Source organism: Gossypium arboreum, chromosome 7 (assembly GCF_025698485.1).
Source record: "Gossypium arboreum isolate Shixiya-1 chromosome 7, ASM2569848v2, whole genome shotgun sequence".
Classification (NCBI taxonomy): Eukaryota; Viridiplantae; Streptophyta; class Magnoliopsida; order Malvales; family Malvaceae; genus Gossypium; species Gossypium arboreum.
In genome coordinates this window covers 12,677,216-12,695,590 of record NC_069076.1, presented here as the reverse complement: position 1 = coordinate 12,695,590, position 18,375 = coordinate 12,677,216, and the positions used below count along the sequence as shown (strand labels likewise).

At 33.2% G+C, this 18,375-nt stretch overlaps 1 long non-coding RNA gene across 1 annotated transcript; it reads left to right on the top strand.

The window, feature by feature from the left end:
- Positions 1-12,707: 12,707 nt before the first annotated feature.
- LOC128295623 (uncharacterized) lies at positions 12,708-14,896 on the top strand. The gene is made up of 2 exons (XR_008286179.1): positions 12,708-12,873; positions 14,698-14,896. It is a non-coding gene; the product is annotated as an uncharacterized LOC128295623 (long non-coding RNA).
- The last annotated feature ends 3,479 nt before the right edge of the window (positions 14,897-18,375 follow it).

Here is an 18,375-nt window from a genome sequence, read left to right as displayed (position 1 = left end):
AAAGCCCTTTTTATAATCGGGCATAAGCCCTTTGATAATCGGGCGTAAGCCCTTTTGATAATCGGGGCATAAGCCCTTTTGATAATCGGGGCATAAGCCCTTTTGATAAGCGGGCATAAGCCCTTTAATAATCGGGGCATAAGCCCTTTTCACTTCCTCCATTCATATAAAAAACCCAACCCAATGCATTTATGAACATCTCGTGTGCATATCATACATATCATGTGCATATCATACATGTCATGTGCATATCATACATATCATGTGCATATCATACATATCATGTTTATCAAAATCCCATGCATTAAGTTCATGTATAAACCCTAGGGGTATAATGGTCATTTTTACCTAGGGGCAAAACGGTCATTTTCATATTATAAGGGTAATCTTGTAATTTTACCAAAATTAGGGTTTCCATGTTCATTAATGATTTACAAACAATTCATGGGTGCAAACAGTGATTCGGCCCATTTTTTTAAAACGAGTTATTGGGCCAAAAACCCTAATGGGTCCTACTCAATGATTTTGTCATCTAGGCCCATTTAGCCTATATCTATAACAAGATTAACAGTCTTAACATGCAATTTAACATATTTCGTTCTCTACCAATTTTACCTAAATGGGCCCGAAAGCCCAATGGGCCCCACTTCCCTCGAGGCCCAACTTACCAAGAACGCCAAAAATCACATTCTTCTGTTTCCATCGTTCTCGATCATCGCCTCATCGATTCTAACTAACTAGTGAGCGTTCAGCTTGCTCACAAGTCCTCGAAATGCCGAGATTTGGCATTTTGGCTTTTCGCATTTTATCGCTTTAAGCTATGAAAAGGGTTCGTTACACCGATTTGCGATATTCCTTGACGAGATCTCCTATGCGATTTGTCCTATAATCAACCACTTATAGATTAGACCATGTTATTATTAAACCAAATCGAAAACTACCTATTATCATCACTTACACATTCGGCCACCATCCACAATGTCTCTTGGGTTCATACCTTTACCGAAGTTGATGACTAGATTTAGTCACTCCGATGATCCAAGCTTTTCACACACTCCTCGATCGGTAGCCTTTAATCCTCACTAGCACCAACAAACCAAATAACACCAAAAACCCTTTTAGCCTTAGTCGACAGAGGGGTTTTCAGCTTTTCTTAAACCACAAGATACAAATGGAAAGAAGGTTCGAATACTTACCAAGAGATCTACTCATTGAAGAACGTTCCAAATACCTTCCTACCCCATATCCGCTAGAATCCAACTTAAACGTGCGTAGAAAATAGAAAATATAGTATTGATTATATTCAATACAAGATAAATACAAATATATATTAACCAACTACAATGTTGAATATAATCAATACAATGTACAACAAATGAAAAATTGAAATCAACATAATAAAAACCAAAAATTATTATTATTTTATTATTATAAAATAAAGAGAGATTAGAAAGAATAAATAATAAAGAAAATATGAAAGCAATAAAGAATGTGCTTCATTAATCAAAGGGTTGATTACAATGCTTTATCGATTATCTATTTATAAGCATAAGAAGTATAAAAGAAGTAGAGATCTAATTCTAATAACTATTAGAATTTAAAGTATATCAAAACTTTATCTTGATCATGATAGACATCTAATTAATAAGATATTCATAACACTCCCTTTCAGATATCTATTGGCAGATAATGTATTACATTAAAACCTTATTAGGAAAAACCCTATAGGATAAAAACCTAATGAAGGAAAAAGAGTACACAATCTTCTATTACAAGCTACCTCGTTAAAAACCTTTCCTAGGAAAACCTAATGGGACATAACCTCGGTTAAAGGAAAAGAGTACAACTTATTTTTAGACTCCCCCTAATGGCAATATTACATTACATCTTTGAGTCGATGCATTCCAATCTTGTGTAGTAGTCTTTCAAATATTGAAGTTGGTAATACCTTTGTAAAAAAGATCTGCTAAATTATCATTAGAACGAATTTGTTGAACATTTACATCACCTTTTTTCTCAAGATCATGGGTGAAGAATAATTTTGGTGAAATATGTTTCGTTCTGTCACCTTTGATATAACCACCCTTCAATTGAGCTACACATGCTGCATTATCTTCGTATAAGATAGTTGACATCTTTTCCTGTAAAGGAAAATTACATACCTTCTGGATACGTTGGGTCAATAACCTTAGCTAAACACACTCTCGACTTGCCTCATGCATTGCAATTATTTCTGCATGATTTGAAGAAGCGGCAGTTAATATTTTCTTTGTTAAACGTAATGATATGATAGTACCCCCACATGTAAATAAATATTCCGTTTGAGATCAACCTTTCTGTATGTGGATCTGATAAATAACCAGCATCATCATAGCCAACTAATAGAGATTTTGAATAATTTGAATAAAAATAATCTCATATCAATGGTCCTTCTGAGATATCTAATGTCTACGTGTTGGAGAAGAACTAAATATTTCTAACAAGTTTACAAAAAAAGTTATATCAAGTCTTGTGTTGTTTGTAAGATACATCAATGCCATTTATATGTGATACCTCAAGACCAAGAAAATCTTCATCATTCTCACAAGAACGAAATTCAATCTAACGAATATACAACCATTGGGGTACTCAATGGATACGCTTTAACCATGTAAAATTTATTTAAGATATTTTCTGTATAAATTGACTGATGGACATAAATTCCATCTTTGAAATGCTCAATTTGCAGGCCAAGACAAAACATTATTTTCCATGATCTTTCATCTCAAATTCTTTCTTTAAATAATTTACTGCATTTTGAAGCTCTTCGGGAGTTCCAATAATATTTAGATCATCAGCATAAACAATAATTATCACAAAATCCGATCTAGACCTTTTTATAAAAACACATGGAAAAATTGGATCATTTTTATAACATTCTTTCAACAAAAATTCACTAAGACGATTGTACCACATACGTCTAGATTGTTTTAATTCATATAAACTTTTCTTTAATCTGATCGAGCAATTTTCTCGAGAAACTCTATTTCCTTCTGGGATTTTAAATCCTTCTGGGATTTTCATATAAATTTCATTATCAAGTGTACCATATAAATAGGCTGTAACAACATCCATTAGATGCATGTCTAGTTTTTCACGTACTGCCAGACTAATAAGATATCTAAATGTGATTGCATCCACCATAATAGAATAAGCCTCTTTGTAATCAATATCAGGCCTTTGCGAAAATATTTGTGCTACATGTAGAGCTTTATATCTTACAACTTCATCAATTTCATTTCATTTTTGCAAAAATACCCATTTATATCCTATCGGTTTTACACTTTTAGGTGTTTGGACTACAACTCCAAAAAATTCACGTTTAGAAAGTGAATTCAATTCTGCTTGAATTGCATATTTCCATTTGACTAATCTTTTCTATTTTTACATTCCTCAGTAGATTTAGACTCAGGATTCTCATTTTCTTTTGTTATTTCAAAAGCAACATTATAAGTAAAATTGTTGTTGACAACTACATGTTTTTTTCAGTTACATCTTTTTCTCGTATTGACATTAACTTATTGAGATCTCTTTATTTTCATCAATTTCATTTTCACTTTTTAGGTACCTAAATCTCTTATTGAGTTTTATAATTAGTTATGTCATGGGTCTCTTCAAGAACCCCTACCTCCACTATATGTCCATCTTGTATGTTTGTTCCTTTTCTTTTACGAGGATTTTTATCTTTGAAACCGACCAATCTTCCATGTTTCAGGCATGGATTACTTTCTTTTTCACTAACAGTTTTCCCTATTAGGACATCAATTCGTATTAGAGCATTTTCAGCTGGTATGTGAGATTTAATGAATCTGACAATTGATTTGTAAAATGAATTATCTGTTGAACTTCTGGTTCACATTGCTTTGTACGAGGATCTTAGGCATTGATAATTCATTTCAAGTACTTTATTAATGCATCTTTTTATTCTCTCCCCCTAATGTTGGGAAAACTGACAACTCATATCATAACTAAATCTCTAATTAATAGCTCAAAAATATTTAATACTATAAGGAGACTCATATAAATATACATTCCCAATCTCTTATGATGACCCATCTTTGTGCATTGTGGTGGAGCAGTTGGAGCATATACCGTATATCTAAAAATTGTAAATGGGAAATATTTGGCTATTGATAAAAAACCATTGTAATGGAGAGTATTTATAATTTATTGGCTTGATGTGTACAACATGTAAATCGATACAATCTCATACTGAAATAGGAAGTTTTGTTCTCATAAGTAATGATTTAGCTATTAGTTGGAGGCATTTGATAAATGATTTAGCTGAATCATTTTATGTGTGAACATGAGCTACAATATGTTCAACATTTATCCTGATTGACATACAACAATTATTGAAAGCTTGGGACATAAACTCACTAACATTATCAAGATGAATTGTTTTAATTACATAATTTGAAACTAATCATTTAAATAAGCAATCTCGCAAACGACAGGTTGCAAGTTGATAATGCATGTGATTATTTTGTAGATGCATCTACCAAAATAATATAATGTAAAAATCATCCACATGGTGGATGAATGGGCCCATATTCATTTCAAAAATGCAAAACATTAAATCTCAACTTTAGCTAGTGAGTTTGTAATAATCAATTTCATTAAGAATAAGCAACACGTGAGAATTCTTTAAATTTGAGAATCTTCTGGTTCTTTAATAAATGTCTATATGAATTTTCAATTATTTTTCGCATCATATATAGTCCAAGATGATCTAACTGGTCACGCCAAATAGTAAATAGATTTGTATTAGTAAACTTATGGTTTACTTAATCATGTTTTCAATTGTGCTAATATGTAAATATAGATTTTAACAATTAATTATTTTATCATCATTCTTTTATTTTGTATTCACATATAAGCAATATTGTGAAATTTACTCGAAATGTCTACATCAATGTGAAGTCCATAATGTTATTAACTCAATAAAAGAAATATAATTTGCAAACAATTATTTGCGATATTCACTTTAGGGAATATGCCAAAATCTTCAAATATTTTGACCACAATTTTCTTGTTTTTCATTGTTATTCTTTTTCTAGTGGTTAGAAGTATTACTATTATAACTACATTGTTAACGGTTATTAGTACGTCTCCAACCACATTCTCAATTACAACAACAACCATGATCTCTATATTTTCATTTTTCATAATTGTTATGTACTACTACATTCACTTTAGAGAATGAAGCAAAACTAGTGGGAAGAATTTCATAGTTTTTCATTAGTAACTTATTATTTTGCTTAGCCACTAAAAGGTATGAGATCGTTCGAAAATACTTTTAAAGTCATTTTCACAATATTGCTATTGCAAGAGCACATTAGATATTTCAATCATAATGTAATGTATTCCTTCGGGAATATATATAATACAAATACATGAGTATCTCATGTTATTTCTATATATGATTTTAATGTAAAACACATGAAGGTTATATTGAACAAATATATTCTTAATCTAAAAAACAATATTATATTTTACAAAATTTTCCATCACAAGGAGGTAAAATATTAGCTCTTACTGAGCTTTTTTTACGATTTGATGCAATATTAGCTCTTTAAGAGCATATAATCATTTTATTATATAACCTTAATGAATGCTTAATTCATTTTAAATAATATATAGTTTTGCAATTTTTTTTAACATGAACGATAAAAAATTTTCTGATCTTTTAAAATTTTATTTATTCATAAATAATAGATTCATGTTACTAATAAATCATTGTAACAACCCGATTTAGGGCCTAGTCGGAACAGTGGTCTCGGGACCACAAATCCGAAGTTATAAAATTTATTCTATTACAATTATGAGGTTGTAACATGATTATAATAGTGCATGAAAAATTTGGTGAGTTAATTTTAACGTTTGTGAGCCCGATTGCAAAAAAGTACTAAATCGCCTAAAAGGTAAAAGTTAATTTTTAGTACCCAAATGCGTTAAATAGCTAGAGAACTAAAATTAGAGGATTTTAAAGAGTAATTTGACCCCTAGAATCAAGGTGGCTGGCCATAGGAAGCAAAATTGGTCAAATAGTCAAAGTTTAGGTGAATGATGTCATGAGTTGGTAATAAAATAATGCCTAAAAAGCCTAGCTATTATTTTTTTCTTCTCCATGTCTTATCCCTACCAAAAATTTCAGCAAAAGAGGGGTTTTTGTAGCTTTGAAGTGTAGCACCCCAAACTCGGCCTAGAAGTTATGGCCGGATCCGGCATGCCACATCAAAAACGTAAAAAAAAAAATTCATTCTAAGTCCAGAAAATCGTACTTGATGTTCAAAAGATTAATTCATTAAGGGTTAAGGTGAATGGAAGCTGTTCACCAGGTAGGAAACCGGAAAAGAGGTGGTGAGTCCATCAGACTGCTTAAGTACCAAGCTCCCTTCGGATCCAATCCTAGACATGCATACCGCCATTGCCACACCTTAACGTCATGGATATTTCTAGGAAACCGATTTGATTAAGTCATTTTTAGGAAAAGTGATTAATTTTGGAAAATACTTTCATTGCGGAAGCTTTGCGTGTTGTCGTGTTATTTTGAAATCAATTGTTGTTTTTGAAAACGCGCCCTAAAGCTATCCAATTTCAACAGCTAAAATAAGTATTACCTATCTTAGTAATACATATTAAAACCATCAAAAATAATTAAGTGGCCTTATTACATTTAAAAGCCCAAAAACTTCAAACGTAAATAAAAGGATGTCCAATTCACCAGAAGAAAATCAAACTTTCAGAACGGGTGGCCACTCCGAATTCCCTCACAGGTCCAAGCCTACTATGGTTGGAGATTTCCTGCATGGATGAAAATAAAAGGGGTGAGTTTGGGGAAACTCAGTGTGTAAAATAACCCAACCATAGTCTAAATCAGCTCAACCCACAGAAACAGAATAAGTGGGCCTTAGCCCAGAACAGAATTCAGAATAAAGCCCATAGGCCCATAACAGAACAGAATAGATATTACATGTTTATGTAGAAACCCAACCATATCCAACCGTATACACCCCCGTACCAACCTTACACCGTGTGGGAGACAACTCGACCCACCCAACCGCTACACACCACGAATTTGCAGCATGGCTGCGAGCAGAATAATGTGAGTCACCGATTCTGAGATAATCGTGGCGAGCCACGGAAGCAGAATATATGTGGTGAGCCACGGATCGATATTTGTGGCATAGCCACGAGCGCTTCCTCCATAATATAACCCATGTCCCCATGCAACAGATATATAATCATGGAATACATCATACAGAATCAGATCGTCATGCTTTTCAGTCAAAATTAACCCTAGGGGTATAACGGTAATTTTACACCTAGGGGTATAACAGTAATTTTCCATACATAGGGGTATTATAGTAATTTAGATAATTTTAGCGTTTTCATGCATATCCTAACTATTTAGTACTATCAGAACACTTACCGCGCATACTTACCGAATTGGGCTCGTTGGCCCATAAACCCGATCTTTGGCCCATTAAGCCCAAATTATCAAAATGTCCGAAATCGCGCGTACTGCAGTTTATTACTTTAGATTACCAAATATACAAACCCAACTATTTTACGAGCATTACTTTTCATAAATTCCCAAAATACCGACTTTTCACATTTGACTTTTCGCTTTTGCCAATCTAGTCTATGAGAGGGTGTCGGTTACACACATTTTGCGACGATATCTTGTGAGATCCACACACGAACCGTCTACAATTGGATTACTAACACGTTAATCTAACTATTCAAATACAAACTACGTATTAACCCCTTACAATATTCGGCCAACCACACCTACAGATCATAGTAAGCTTATAAGAAATCAATAAGCAACTCATTAACAATTTTTTTGTCAATGTTTACCACATAATCAAAATTTCACTGCAAGCTGTCTTCCTGAGCAACAGTCACTAAATCATTTATAACTGGAGCTATGAAACTCCAAATCAAGTGCCGTTAATTTTCCCTGAAAATAGACTCATATATCTTCTATCCATAAAATGTTCAGAATTTTTGGTTTAGCCAATCAATACCAGATTTTTCTCAAACTTTCCCATGTTTCACTGTTTGACTAATCTGACCACTCTTCATTACGAATCAAATTTCTCATTGTACAGAATTCAAAATATGTTCTAGTTTATTCCATTTGAAACTAGACTCATTAAGCTTTAATTACATAATTTATGCAGCTTCTAACTCATCTCCCACAATTTATGGTGATTTTCCAAAGTCACATTACTGCTGCTGTCCCAAGCAGATTTATTACCAAATCACTCTTTCACACATAACTTGCATGCATGTTATTTAAACATGTATATCACCAATCAATCATCACATATCTATGATTTTACTTAAGTATAATCTTCATTTCATCATTTTAAAGCACAACATGTTAGCCGATTTTCCCTTTAGCATCTAAGGCACATGCATGTTCATTTGTTTGGCTCAACTTCACCTATCTTCCATTTTTCATCAAAAGAACATGAAACAACAACCATTTCCTTCATTTTAATTCATGACCAAATGCTCACAACACAACCAAAAACCAAAATATGCTTCAAGAGTTAAGGTAGAATCAAGAAGAACTCATGAACATCAAGATAGAAGCAAACTACCATGAACTTTCCTTCAATTTTCTTCCCCAAGTGACCGAGCATTCAAGAGCTTTCTCCTCTCCTTTCTCTTCTCTAACTTTCAGCTATGATGAACAAAGATGGACAAAACTTTGTTCTTTTCACCCTTTTTTCTTTTAATAAAACTTCATATTTCATCCATTTAATTCTTTAATACAAAAGACATGAAATTCTTATCATGAAACATTTACCTAACCCATTATCATGAAACATTTACCTAACCCATTATCATGGAACATTTACCTAACCTATTATCATTGAACATTTACCTAACCTATTATCAATTTGTACCATAAATTATGGATATCAAGTGTACATTTTGTCTACAACAACATGATGGCTGGCCACTTCATGTAAAATGGGAGGTTTGTCATGCAAATCCTTCTATTTTGCACTCCTATTTATTTGGCCACTTCAATTTAGCCTATAGCATTTTCAAACATATTCACATAGGTCCTATTTCATAATTTCACCCCCTTTTTCTTATGGAACAAAAATTAACTAAAATTGTCGGGTTCTATATTAAGTTTGGGCTTTCTAGAGGCCTACTAACATAATTAAACCTATGCCAACATTCACAGAATTCCCAAAAATTGGGGCGTTACATGAAGTTTTAGCAAGTTATTACCTCAACAAGTAAGTGATTCCCATGTCCCTAGTTAATAATTTTTGCACTTTTGAGACCCTTGAAGCATAAGCTTTCAAATGAGGGGTCTATTTTGCAAAATGATTGAGAGTTTAGGGTTTTTCCATTAAAAGGTTTCTAATGTTTTCTAAGTTTTTATGGAAGAATATGAGTCCTAGTTGTGACATAAACAACTTTTTGTGAAAGGTATTAACATGAAAACACCTAAAGGGACTATTTTGTGTAAGTTGCAAAATAGGTGATATGAGTGTGAAATAGTGAGATTTTGGGATTGTTATAGCAATAAAAAGAGTTCAAATAGGCTTGAAATACGAATAAATTTGATAAAAATTAATTTTAGAACATAAGGGTAAAATGGTCAATTTGCCAAAGTTTAGGGGCACAATGGTCATTTTTCCAAAGATGTAAATTTATGATTGCCTAATTGTAATTAGTGACTAAATGAGTGCATTTTGTTATTATAGATCAAGATTTTCCAAAACCGAACCTAGACTGGAGCAAAGCCAAGTAATCCAACTAAACAGACTAGTCAAGTATATTTCGTAGATCGAGGTAAGTTGTATGTAAATAATATGACTACATTGTTAATGTATGTATTCAAATTGTCATTGAATTGATATAGTATGAATTGCTAGATTTTGAACTGAGATTGTACATTAAAGATTGAGATAGTGGAATGGTCTAGTTGAGACCCTAGGAAACAAACCAGATATTCATGCCATAACGTTCAGATTTCTTGTGTGCCAGTGTAAGACAAGTCTGGGACATGCTTCGGCCACATTATGAGTGCCAGTATAAGACCATGTCTGGGACATGGCATCGACACGAGATGAGTGCCGATGTAAGACATGTCTTACTCTTCATTACGAATCAAATTTCTCATTGTACAGAATTCAAAATATGTTCTAGTTTATTCCATTTGAAACTAGACTCATTAAGCTTTAATTACATAATTTATGCAGCTTCTAACTCATCTCCCACAATTTATGGTGATTTTCCAAAGTCACATTACTGCTGCTGTCCCAAGCAGATTTATTACCAAATCACTCTTTCACACATAACTTGCATGCATGTTATTTAAACATGTATATCACCAATCAATCATCACATATCTATGATTTTACTTAAGTATAATCTTCATTTCATCATTTTAAAGCACAACATGTTAGCCGATTTTTCCCTTTAGCATCTAAGGCACATGCATGTTCATTTGTTTGGCTCAACTTCACCTATCTTCCATTTTTCATCAAAAGAACATGAAACAACAACCATTTCCTTCATTTTAATTCATGACCAAATGCTCACAACACAACCAAAAACCAAAATATGCTTCAAGAGTTAAGGTAGAATCAAGAAGAACTCATGAACATCAAGATAGAAGCAAACTACCATGAACTTTCCTTCAATTTTCTTCCCCAAGTGACCGAGCATTCAAGAGCTTTCTCCTCTCTTTCTCTTCTCTAACTTTCAGCTATGATGAACAAAGATGGACAAAACTTTGTTCTTTTCACCCTTTTTCTTTTAATAAAACTTCATATTTCATCCATTTAATTCTTTAATACAAAAGACATGAAATTCTTATCATGAAACATTTACCTAACCCATTATCATGAAACATTTACCTAACCCATTATCATGGAACATTTACCTAACCTATTATCATTGAACATTTACCTAACCTATTATCAATTTGTACCATAAATTATGGATATCAAGTGTACATTTTGTCTACAACAACATGATGGCTGGCCACTTCATGTAAAATGGGAGGTTTGTCATGCAAATCCTTCTATTTTGCACTCCTATTTATTTGGCCACTTCAATTTAGCCTATAGCATTTTCAAACATATTCACATAGGTCCTATTTCATAATTTCACCCCCTTTTTCTTATGGAACAAAAATTAACTAAAATTGTCGGGTTCTATATTAAGTTTGGGCTTTCTAGAGGCCTACTAACATAATTAAACCTATGCCAACATTCACAGAATTCCCAAAAATTGGGGCGTTACATGAAGTTTTAGCAAGTTATTACCTCAACAAGTAAGTGATTCCCATGTCCCTAGTTAATAATTTTGCACTTTTGAGACCCTTGAAGCATAAGCTTTCAAATGAGGGTCTATTTTGCAAAATGATTGAGAGTTTAGGGTTTTTCCATTAAAAGGTTTCTAATGTTTTCTAAGTTTTTATGGAAGAATATGAGTCCTAGTTGTGACATAAACAACTTTTTGTGAAAGGTATTAACATGAAAACACCTAAAGGGACTATTTTGTGTAAGTTGCAAAATAGGTGATATGAGTGTGAAATAGTGAGATTTTGGGATTGTTATAGCAATAAAAAGAGTTCAAATAGGCTTGAAATACGAATAAATTTGATAAAAATTAATTTTAGAACATAAGGGTAAAATGGTCAATTTGCCAAAGTTTAGGGCACAATGGTCATTTTTCCAAAGATGTAAATTTATGATTGCCTAATTGTAATTAGTGACTAAATGAGTGCATTTTGTTATTATAGATCAAGATTTTCCAAAACCGAACCTAGACTGGAGCAAAGCCAAGTAATCCAACTAAATGACTAGTCAAGTATATTTCAGAGATCGAGGTAAGTTGTATGTAAATAATATGACTACATTGTTAATGTATGTATTCAAATTGTCATTGAATTGATATAGTATGAATTGCTAGATTTTGAACTGAGATTGTACATTAAAGATTGAGATAGTGGAATGGTCTAGTTGAGACCCTAGGAAACAAACCAGATATTCATGCCATAACGTTCAGATTTCTTGTGTGCCAGTGTAAGACAAGTCTGGGACATGCTTCGGCCACATTATGAGTGCCAGTATAAGACCATGTCTGGGACATGGCATCGGCACAGAGATGAGTGCCAGTGTAAGACATGTCTTGTAACGCCCCAATTTTCGGGAATCCTGTGAATGTTGGCATAGGTTTAATTATGTTAGTGGGCCTCTAGAAAGCCCAAGCTTAAAATAGAACCCGACAATTTTAGTTAATATTTGTTCCATAAGAAAAAGGGGGTGAAATTATGAAATATGACCTATGTGAAAATGTTTGAAAATGCTATAGGCTAAATTGAAGTGGCCAAATAAATAGGAGTGCAAAATAGGAGGATTTGCATGACAAACCTCCCATTTTACATGAAGTGGCCAGCTATCATGTTGTTGTAGACAAAATGTACACTTGATATCCATAATTTATGGTACAAATTGATACAAATTGATAATAGGTTAGGTAAATGTTTCATGATAATAGGTTAGGTAAATGTTCCATGATAATAGGTTAGGTAAATGTTCCATGATAATGGGTTAGGTAAATGTTCCATGATAATGGGTTAGGTAAATGTTTCATGATAAGAATTTCATGTCTTTTGTATTAAAGAATTAAATGGATGAAATATGAAGTTTTATTAAAAGAAAAAGGGGTGAAAAGAACAAAGTTTTGTCCATCTTTGTTCATCATAGCTGAAAGTTAGAGAAGAGAAAGGAGAGGAGAAAGCTCTTGAGTATTCGGTCATTAGGAAGAGGAAAATTGAAGGTAAGTTCTTGGTACCTTGCTTCTATTTTGAGGTTCATGAGTTCTTCTTGATTCTACCTTAACTCTTGAAGTATATTTTGATTTTCAGTTGTGTTGTGAGCATTTAGTCATGAATTAAAATGAAGGAAATGGTTGTTGTTTCATGTTCTTTTGATGAAAAATGGAAGATAGGTGAAGTTGAGCCAAACAAATGAGCATGCATACGCCTTAGATGCTAAAGGGAAAAATCGGCTAACATGTTGTGCTTTAAAATGATGAAATGGAGATTATACTTAAGTAAAATCATAGATATGTGATGATTGATTGGTGATATACATGTTTAAATAACAAGCATTCAAGTTAGGTGTGAAAGAGTGATTTGGTAATAAATCTGCTTGGGACACCAGCAGTAATGTGACTTTGGAAAATCACCATAAATTGTGGGAGATGAGTTAGAAACTGCATAAATTATGTAATTAAAGCTTAATGAGTCTAGTTTCAAATGGAATAAACGAGAACATATTTTGAATTCTGTACAATGAGAAATTTGATTCGTAATGAAGAGTGGTCAGATTAGTCAAACAGTGAAACATGGGAAACTTTAAGAAAAATCTGGTATTGATTGGCCATACCAAAAATTCTGAAAATTTTATGGATAGAAGATATATGAGTCTATTCTTAGGGAAAATTAATGGTACTTGATTTGGAGTTTCGTAGCTCCAGTTATAAATAATTTAGTGACTGTTATTTAGGAAGACAGCTTGCAGTGAAATTATGATTATGTGGTAAACATTGACAAAAATTTGTTAATGAGTTGCTTATTGATTTCTTATAAGCTTACTATGATCTGTAGGTGTGGTTGGCCGAATATTGTAAGGGGTTAATACGTAGTTTGTATTTGAATAGTTAGATTAACGTGTCAATAATCCAATTGTAGGCGGTTCATGTGTGGATCTCGTCAAGATATCGTCGCAATGTGTGTGTAATCGACACCTCTCATAGACTAGATTGGCAAAAGCGAAATGCCGAAATGTGAAAAGTAGGTATTTTGGGAATTTATGAGTGTACTAATGCTCGTAAGATAGTTGGGTTGTATATTTGGTAATCTAAAGTAATAAACCGCAATACGCGATTTCGACATTTTGATAATTTGGGCTTAATGGGCCAAAGATCGGGTTCATGGGCCAACGGGCCCAATTCGTAAGTATCTTGTGTAAGTGTTCGATAGTACGTAAATAGTTAGGATATGCATGAAAACCCTAAAAGTAGCTAAATTACTATAATACCCCTATGTATGGAAAATTATCGTTATACCCCTAGGTGCAAAATTACCGTTATACCCCTAGGGTTAATTTTGACCAAAAGCATGACGATCGATTTTGTATGATGTATGCCATGATTATATATCTATTGCATGGGGACATGGGTTATATTATGGAGGAAGCGTTCTAGTGGCTATGCCACAAATATCTGATCTGGTGGCTCTGCCACATATATCTGTTTTGGTGGCTCTACCACGATTATCAGATCCGTGACTTTGTCACATTATTCGCCTGCAGCCATGCTGCAAATTTCGTGGTGTGTAGCGGTTGGGTGGGTCAAGTTGTCTCCCACACGGTGTAAGGTTGGTATGGGGGTGTATACGGTTGGATATGGTTGGGTTTCTGCATAAACATGTAATATCTGTTCTGTTCTGCTATGGGCCTATGGGCTTTATTCTGAATTCTGTTCTAGGCTAAGGCCAACTTATTCTATTTCTGTGGTTTGAGCTGATATAGGTTATGGTTGGGTTAATTTACACACTAAGTTTCCCCAAACTCACCCCTTTTATTTTCATCCACGCAGGAATCCCCAACCATAGTGGGCTTGGACCTGTGAGGGAATTCGGAGTGGCCACCCGTTCTGAAAGTTTGATTTTCTTCTGGTGAACTGGACATCCTTTTAATTACGTTTGAGGTTTTGGGCTTTTAAATGTAATAAGGCCGCTTATTTATTTTTGATGGTTTTTAATATGTATTACTAAGATAGGTAATACTTATTTTAACTGTTGAAATTGGATAGCTTTAGGGCATGTTTTCAAAAACAACAGTTGATTTCAAAATAACACGACAACAAGCAAAGCTTCCGCAATGAAAGTATTTTCCAAAATTAATCATTTTTCCCAAAAATGACTTAATCGAATCGGTTTCCTAGAAATATCCATGACGTTAAGGTGTGGTAATGGCGGTATGCATGTCTAGGATTGATCCGAAGGAAGCTTGGATCAAGCAGTCCGATGGACTCACCACCTCTTTTCTGGTTTCCTACCTGGTGCACAGCTTCCATTCACTTTAACCCTTAATGAATTAATCTTTTGAACATCAAGTACGATTTTCTGGACTTAGAATGGAAAATTTTAATGTTTTTGATGTGGCATGCCGGATCCGGCCATAACTTCTGGGCCGGGTTTGGGGTGTTACATGTCTGGGACATACATCGGCCTCGACGATGATAGCCAGTGCAAGACGTGTCTGGGACATGCATTGGCTAAGAGTTGTGCTAGTGTAAGACATGCCTGGGACATGCATCAGCACGTAATATGAAAGGTAGTATAAGACCATGTTTGGGACATGGCATCGGCCTCGATAATGATAGCCAGTGTAAGACCATGTCTGGGGCATGGCATCGGCAACTTATCCCATGTTCGAGGCTTATAGAATATCTGGTAGTTTTCCAAAAGGTTCAACTTTAAAGGTTATGAAAATGACTTAATAAGGAAAGTATAATAATGTTTGGAGTGATACAAGTACCTATTTGGTATGCATGAGTAATGAGTTCAAATTAGAAAATGTGATTTGAGTAGACGGTAATGAGTAAGTCAAGTTTATGCTTACCTTTGAGCTATGAGTATGATGACTAATGGTAAAATTGTTGTTGTATATTTATTTATATGCAACTTACTAAGCTTTATGCTTACTCTTTTTTTCCCCCTTTTATTTTAGCGTCGCTTAATTAGCTCAAGGATTCTTTGAAGTGGGAGATATCAATCACACTATCAATTGAAGCACTTGGTATAGTACAAATCTTCTTTTGAGTATGACATATATAGGGCTAGACCAGGATGTTGATTTAAATGTGAAATTGGTTATGTATTTTGGCTTAAGTCAAAGCCCTTCATTTTGTATCAAGCCTAGAATAATGGTTATTTTTCATTTTGATAAATGCATATAATGTTCTTTCTATGGATGAATTGGTGTCTATTGTGGAGAAATTTGTGTATTGAAATAATCTTGTGTAGGTTGTGTAAATTGGGTGACAAAATGGATTGGAAATGGCCTCTTTTTTGTCCACACGGGCATGACACATGGGCGTGTGTCTAGGTCGTGTGTGACACAAGACTCACCCCCATGGGTGTGTGTTTTGGCCATGTGTCCCTTGCACTTAAACTTTTTAGTCAGTGTTGTACACGGGTAGTCCATACGGGCGTGTGCCATGGCCGTGTCTTAAAGTTAGTATTGTATACGGGCAGGTTACATGGGCGTGTGTCATGGCCGTGTTCTTAAGTCAATTCGCACATGGGCTGAGAGCACGGGTGTGTCCCAAGCCACACGGGCGTGTGTGGCCACATGGTTTTTACCCACGCGGGCATGTGGAGCCTTAATGCATAAAATTTTCCATGTTCTTCTTAAGTTCTCGATTTGGTCCCGAACCATCTTGAATGTACGTTTTGGGCCTCGTAAGCCCATTTAAGGGATAGATTGCTTATGAAATGAAAATTTTTAACTTGATCAAGATTTTTATGACCTGATGTCCTAAGATTGATTGAGTTTAAGTTAGGTAGCACCTCAAACCCTATTACGATGTTGGATATGGGCGAGGGGTGTTACAATCATTGTGGTTAGATAATATATATTTTCTTTATATATCATAGCACAAAAAAATACAAAATATTACAATGTCAAATTAAAATAACTTTACAAATATAAAGGTTTAAACATAAACATTTTCTAACCTCCACCTTTTATGGCATTTCAAATTTTACAATGATATGAAATTATCACAGGCAGGATGAATATCCCAAAGTTCATGACAAGTAAGTAATTTTACTCGCATTCCGTAATAATCATAAATCTTAATCAAAATCAGAATCAGAATTAAACCAATCAATTCTATTAAAAAATATATTTATCTCCACATAAAAATCCCAATAACTAAATGTGTAAAGGGTTTTATAAATTCATAGAGATATGGATAGTGAATTATATAAATTGAAGTTTTTAATAGAAATCAAATTAAATTTGAAAAAGAAGTTGATTAGATTGACTTACGTTACCATAAATAAGAATAATGATTATAAACATCCTTTGTAATGAAGAGACAGAGATCATCCCCAAGCAAATATCAAAAAGCAAACTTTGAGAATTGATTTTATTTCTCGATTTCATATAGATAAGGAAATCAAATCTTTCACCATCCCTAAGAACAAAAAGTAAAATAAATTAATCAAAACAATGATTAGTAAAATAAGTTAATCAAAACAATGATTACGTATACTGAAAGAAGAATGAAAAATAATAATCAGATATGAAACATTAAATAAAAGAAATTTCCTATAAAAACTTCGCATATTTCTGTCAAAGATATTGAAAATCATGGAGGATAAATTTGATCATCGATAAAAGGAACTATCACTTTGAGCAAGATCGTGCTGGATAATGTGTTATAAAATAAACAGAGATCGAGAGAATAAAGAACAAAGAAAATATGAAAGCAATAGAGAATGTACTTCATTAATCAAATGGATGATTACAATGCTTCATCAGACTGTCTATTTATAGGCATAAGATGTATAAAAGAAGTAGAGATCTAATTCTAATAACTATTAGAATAATAATAATAATAATAATAATAATAATAATATTATTATTATTATTATTATTATTATTATTATTATTTAAAGTATACTAAGATTATTTTAAAGAAAGAAATTCAAAACTGAAATTTTACTACAAATATAAAATTTATTAGGTTGAAATATGTTGGAAATCTATTTTATAAATTTAAAATTGAGTCATTATACTTTTATTTTTAAGGATTTAGTTTCTATATTTTTAAAACTTTAAAATTTAAGTCCAATTGCTAATACCATTAGAATTTAGTCATTTTATTCGTTTTCTGATTTTGCCTGCCACTTTTTAGACCATCCGAGGTTGATTTCCTTCTTGCTCTAAGTGTCTGCAATCTGTTGGAATTAAGAAAATAGAATGAGAAATTTGGCAGGAACTTGAGCTAGAAGGCTCAATGTCTTGCTGAGCAAAACATTCAAAATCAGTGTAAGAACTTGAGTAAAAAACCAGAAAAATGAAGAAGAATTTCTGAAAGATTTTCATTGAAAATGAATTGAGGCATAAAGCCATTACATATACCAGTCAATAAGCTTATCAAAATAAGCAAAAGTCACCTAAACATTTACCTAACACCACTAAGTAACCTAGTAAATTGATAAACATAACTTCCACACATAGTAAAGCTGATTTATCAATC